The sequence below is a fragment of the Mobula hypostoma genome, chromosome 7 (assembly GCF_963921235.1).
Source record: "Mobula hypostoma chromosome 7, sMobHyp1.1, whole genome shotgun sequence".
Lineage (NCBI taxonomy): Eukaryota > Metazoa > Chordata > Chondrichthyes > Myliobatiformes > Myliobatidae > Mobula > Mobula hypostoma.
The window spans coordinates 15,276,075-15,282,644 of NC_086103.1; the positions used below are offsets into that span (position 1 = coordinate 15,276,075).

Here is a 6,570-nt window from a genome sequence, read left to right on the forward strand (position 1 = left end):
CCTCTCCAACATCGTTTTAGCTTCTCCTTCTCAAATTTTAGGATGAATTTGATATTATGATCACTTTCCCCTAAGGGTTCTTTTACCTTAAGCTCTCTAATCAATTCTGGTTCATTGCACAACATCCAATCCAGAATAGCTGATCCCCTAGTGGGCTCAACCATGAACTGCTCTAAAAAGCCACCTCATAGGCATTCTAGAAATTCCCTCTCCTGGAATCCAGCACCAACCTGATCTTCCCAATCTACCGGCATATTGAAATCCCCCATGACAATTGTAATATTGCCCTTTTGGCATGAATTTCCTATTGCCCATTGTAATTTGTAGTCCACATCCTTACTACTGTTTGCGGGTCTGTGTACAACTCATCAGGGCCTTTTCACCCTGGCAGTTCCTTAGCTCTATCCACAATGATTCAACACCTTCCGACCCCATGTCACCTCTTCCTAATGATTTGATTTTCAATTTTTGCCAACAGAGCAACGCTGCCCCCTCTGCCTTCCTGCCTGTCCTTTCGATTTTATGCATATCCTTGGACATTAAACTCCCAGCTATAATCTTCTTTCAGCCATGATTCAGTGGTGCCTACAACATCATACCTGCCAATCTGCAACTGTGCTGCAAGTTCATCTACCTTATTCCGTATACTGTGTGCATTCAGATACAACAAGAAGGGTTCTGGCCTGAAACGTCCACCGATCTTTTCCACGGGTGCTGCCCGACCTGCTGAGTTCCTCCAGCGTGTTGTGAGTGTTACCTTCAGTCCTGTATTCACCTGTTTTGATTTTGTCTGTCTTTTACATTGCAACTCATCCTGTTGACTACAATTTTGCCCTATCAACAACCTCTCCTCACTACACATTGCCTCTGTTTGTAAACCAGCTCCCTCATCTTCAGCACCATTATCCACCCTTCCTAGGAGTTGTAGAGTTCTTGAGAGTGAGTCCATAGGTTGTGTAGTAAGTTCAGTGAAGTTGAGGTGAATGAACTATGCCAGTTCAGGAGCCTGGTGGTTGTAGGGTGATAACTGCTCCTGAAGCTAAGTTGGTGCGGTCTTTCATTGATTCTGTTATGGTTATTTTTCTATTATGGATTTATTAAGTACGCCCACAAGACAATGAATCTCAGGGTTGTATATGATGACGTATATGTACTTTGATAATAAATTTACTTTGAACTTTGAATAACATCCTTTATAAGACATAGTGTTTGAAGGCGTGGCTCAGGGTATTGACCTGGCTGAGAGACAGGAGACAGAGTGGTGACATTGGGTAGTGAGTTCAGTTGGGAAGAAGTGATTAGGGAGTCCCACAGGAAACTCGGTAGGGTGCAACCACTCCCATTATCTTATAAATCAAGATGATGGGATATGAAGACATGTTTGAAGACACAAAAATAGCCAGTGTTGCTAGCCATTAGAATGAAAGTGTTGTATTGCAAAAAGATATTAATAGATTAATGAAGATGCAGAATTAGTGCCAGCTGGATTTCCTTTGTGGGTAAATCTGAGGTCATGCACTTCGGACCTCTTCAGGATGGAACAGAATACCTGTTAACCTGTGAAAAGGTAAAAGATAGCAAGGGTTTTGGTGACTGGGTTCGAAAGGGAATCATTTGTACCTTGATTTGATCACAGGCACAGCGCTGAGAAGATGGAATGACTTGGATGGTGAGGGTCTCTTACGATGAGTGCTGCCTTACTGAGGTCCTCTGCAACATCCAGGATGAGGGTGAGGGCCAGGGGTAATGCCTCAAGAAGGCAGCATCTATCACATAGGACCCTCACCAGCCAGGTAATGAAATCTCATCACTATGCTCAGGGAGGAGGTACAGGAGCCACACTCAGCATTTTAGGAACAGCTTCTTCCAACAGCCATCAGATTTCTGAACGGTGCAGGAACTGATGAACACTACCTCACTATTCCTCTTATGCACTACTTAATTTTTGTAACCTATGGTAACTTTTAAATTATGTATTGCACTGTACTGTTGCAACAAAACAACACATTTCACAACAAACAGTAATTCAGCCATAATAAACCTGATTCTGATTCTAACCTTTAAAGTAGCCAGGCTGGTTCTGGGAAAAGAGCGCTGATGAAGGATCTCGACCCAAAACGTTGACTCTTTACTCCCCTCCATACTTGCTACCTGACCTGCTGAGTACCTCCAACACTGTGAGTGTTACGGGTGGAGTTATGGGTCAGGTTGGGGATTATAGACATGGACGTAAGGGAATTAGAGGCCAGGCAGAAATCTAAGCCTCTACTCCGCGTTCAAAGGCTAGCAACGTGGACGGGGTCGTCCATGGGGGAGGGGAATTAAGAAAGAAGCTGGGAGGGGATAGATGGAAGTAGTAAAGGGCTAAAGAAGAAGGAAAAGAAGGAATCTGATAGGAGAGAAGAGTGGACCACTACTCTCTTTCCCAGAATAGATTCAAGATTCAAAAAATGTTATTGTCATTCTAACCGTACATCAGCTCTGCAGGGTAGAATGAGACAGCGTTCCTCAGGGGCAGAGCAATCATAACATAACAAATGCAACACTAAATAATAAACATAACAATAAATAGTAAAACACAACAGCCACCTGTCAGTTAAAATCAAGTTATAAGTGACCAGTGCAAGTTAAAAGTGTCCAAAGCAGAGTCAGGTAGAGCAGCTACTTAGCAGTCTGACTGCCTGTGGGAGGAAGCTGTTTAGTAGCCTTGTGGTTTTAGTTTTGGTCTGAAAACTGTTTAGTAGCCCTGTGGTTTTAGAAAGGTTAAGTGCCAGAGGACATATTTTAAGAACAGCTTCTTTCCCCCTGCCATCAGATTTCTGAACAGACAATGAACCCATGTACTCTACCTCACTATTTTTTTTTCTTTTTGCACTGTTTATTTTTTATATATAATTTTATATTACATATTACATTCTATAGTATTTTTATGTATTGCATTGTATTGCTGCTGCAAAACAACAAATTTCATGACATACGATTCTGGTTCTGGCATATAGTTAAGGTGAGAGGGGAAAAGTTTAAATAACTTTTCCAGCACGTCATCCTCCGCAGCTTCCGCCACCTTCAACAGGACCCCACCACTAAGCACATCTTTCCCTCTCCACCCCTCTCCGCTTTCCGCAGGGATCGGTCCCTCCGTGACTCCCTGATCCACACGTCCCTTCCCACGGATCTCCCACCCGGCACTTATCCCTGTAAGCGTAAGTGCTACACCTGTCCGTACACCTTCTCTCTTACCACCATTCAGGGCCCCAAACAGTCCTTCCAAGTGAGGTAACAATTCACTTGTGAGTCTGTTGGGGTCATCTATTGCATCCGGTGCTCCCGGTGCGGCCTCCTCTACATCCGTGAAACCCAACGCAGATTGGGGGACCGCTTCGTCGAGCACCTCCGCTCCGTTTTGTTGTTTCAAAGGATCTGTCCTGGGTCTAATATGGGACATTACAAAGAAAACAGGTTTGCTACTTTCTTAGAAATTAGCAAGGGATCAGTAAGTCATCTAAAGCTTTGACAGACTTCTATAGATGTGTGGTGGAGAATATATTGACTGGCTGCATTACAGCCTGGTATGGAAACACCAGAAACACCAGCCCTGTAACAGAAAATTCAACACAGTCCATCACAGGTAAAGCCCTCGTCACTATTGAGCCCACCTACACGGAGCACTGTCGCAGGAAAGCAGCATCCATCATCAGGGACCCCCACCATCCAGCCGTTACCCCTCAACCATCAGGCTCCTGAACTAGAGAGGATAACTTAACTCAACTTCACTCGCCCCAACACTGATCCAACAACCTATGTTCAAATTTTAAAGTGCAAAGTAAGTTTATTACCAAAGTACATATCGTCACCACATACAACCCTGAGCTTCATTTGCACACTCAATAAATCCATAATAGAATAATAACCAAAATAGAATCAATGAAAGACCGCACCAACTTGGGCATTTAAACAGTGTGCAAAAGACAACAATGTGCAGGTACAGAAAGAAAGAAATAGTAATAATAAATAAATAATTATCAAGAACATGAAATGAAGAGTCCTTGAAAGTGAGTCCGTAGGTTAGGAAACAGTTCAGTGATGGGGTGAGTGAAGCTGAGTCAAGTTAGCCCCTTTTATTCAGGAGTCTGATGACTGAGGGGTAATAACTCTTCCTGAGCCTGATGGTGTGGGTTCTGACGCTCCTGTACCTTCTTCTAACAGTGAGAAGAACGCATGGCCTGGGTGCTGGGGGTCCCAGATGATGGATGCTACTTTCCTACCACAACGCTTCGTGTAGATGTGCTCAATGGTTGGGAGGGATTTACCTGTGACCGACTGGGCTATATCTTTAATTAAGTTACTTACTAATTGAGATACACTGTGGAATAGGCTCTCTCAGTCCTTTGAGCCACACCATCCAGCAACCCCCGACTTAACCCTAGCCTAGTCACGGGACAATTTACAATGACCAATTAACCTATGTCTTTAGACACTGGGAAAACGTACAAACTCCTTACAGACAGCACAGTAAGACACAACTTTTTACCTCTGGACTCACTTTCAAGGACTCTACAACTTATGTTCTCAATTTTTATTGTTTATTTATTACTTATTAAATCTATTCAATATACATAATTGACTTGTTTATTTATTATTTAAAAAAATTTTTTTTTCTCTCTGCCAGATTATGTATTGCATTGAACTGCTGCTGCTAAGTTAACAAATTTCACATCACATGCCGGTGATAATAAACCCGATTCTGATTTTTTTCTGTTTGCATTTGCCCAGTTTGTTGTTTTTTGCACACTAGTTGTTTGTCCATCTTGTTGTGGGCAATCTTTCATTGATTCTATTGTGCTTCTTGAAGAAAGTGAACCTTAGGGTTGTGTATGGTGACATACACATACTTTGATAATAAATTTACTTTGAACTTCACCCATCTTCTACCATTTCCCTCCCTTCTCCTAGCTTTATCCACCCACTTCACACATACACGGGTTTTCCCCAACCACAATCCATCTGGTTTTAAAGGATGGGTTACACCTGAACGCCAGGGGCACTAATATCCTTGTGGGCACATTTGCTGGAGCTGTTTGGGAGAGCTTAAACTAAGTTGGCAGGAGAATGGGACATCAGTGAGAGGGCTGAACATGGCACAGTTGGTATACAAGTCCATGCATGTATAGTGAGACTATGAGGATGGGCAGGCCAATGATAGTGCTAAATTACAGTCAGTGGGATGACGTGAAGTGTAACATGGGGCAAAAATGAAAAGGGCAATGAATACAGGGTGAAGGTGTTATATTTGAATGCATACAGTATATGGTGATCTTGTAGCACAGTTAAATTGGCAGGTATGACATGGATGTCTCTGAGACATAGCTGAAAGGTCATAGCTGGGAGCTTAACATCCATGGATAGACATTCTATCAAAAGGACAGACAAGCAGGCAGAGGGGGTGGGGTGGCTCTGTTGGTAAAAAAATGAAATCAATCCTTAGAATGAGGTGGCATCAAATCGGAAAATGTAGAATCCCCTGTGGGTAGAGTTAAGAAACTACCTGTGTAAAGAGACCCTGATGGAAGTTATATGCAAACCTCTGAACAGTAGCCAAGATGTGGGATATAAATTTCAATGGGAAATAGACAAGCTATGTAATAAGAGCAATGTTACGATAGTCATGGGAGATTTCAATATGCAGATAGATTGGGAAAATCATGTTGATACTGGGTCCCGAGAGAGGAAATTTGTAGAATGCCGATGAGATGGCTTTTTAGAGCAGCTTGTGCTTGAGCACACTAGAGGAAAGGCATTTCTGGATTGGGTGTTGTGTTATGAACCAGATTTGACTAGGGAGCTTAAGGTAAAGGAGCTCTTGGGAGACAGTGATCATAATATGATAGAATTCACCCTGCAGTTTGAGAGGGGGAATATAAAGACACAGGAATCAGTATTCCAGTGGAGTAAAGGGAATTCCAGAAACATGAGAAAGAAACTGGCTTAAATTGGTTGGAAGGAGACACTAGCAGGGATGTTGTCAGAACAGCAACTGCAATTTGGAAGGCACAGGATAGAGACATCCCAAAGATGAAGAAGTATTCTAAAGGGAGGATGAGGCAACTGTGGCTGACAAGGGAAGTCAAAATAAAAGTAAAAGAGAGGGCCCATAATAGAACAAAAATTTGTGGGAGTTAGAGGATTGGGGAGCTTTTAAAAACAAACAGAAAGCAACTAAAAAAAAACCATAAGAAGTGAAAAAATGAGATATGTAGGTAAGCTAGCCAAAAATATCAGAGAGAATTCCAAAGGTTTTTTCAGATATATAAGGAGTAAAAGAAAGACAAGAGTGCATATCGGACCATTGGAAAATGACACTGGAGATATAGTAATGGGAGATGAAGAAATGGCAGGCGAACTGAATAAGTACTTTGTGACAGTGTTCACTGTGGAATACACAAGCAGTATGCAAATTGGAACGGATACAAGTCACTTCACAGGTAGGAGTTGATATGTTTCTTCACCAAACTCTTAAAACATTTAATCACTATTGATGTAAATGCTACTGCATGATTGTTATCGAGGCAG

At 42.3% G+C, this 6,570-nt stretch overlaps 1 protein-coding gene across 1 annotated transcript in view; it reads right to left on the reverse strand.

The window, feature by feature from the left end:
- The window catches only part of mrnip (MRN complex interacting protein), an 85,293-nt gene that overhangs the window by 18,188 nt on the left and 60,535 nt on the right, over positions 1-6,570 (reverse strand). The gene's annotated exons all lie outside the window — the stretch shown is intronic.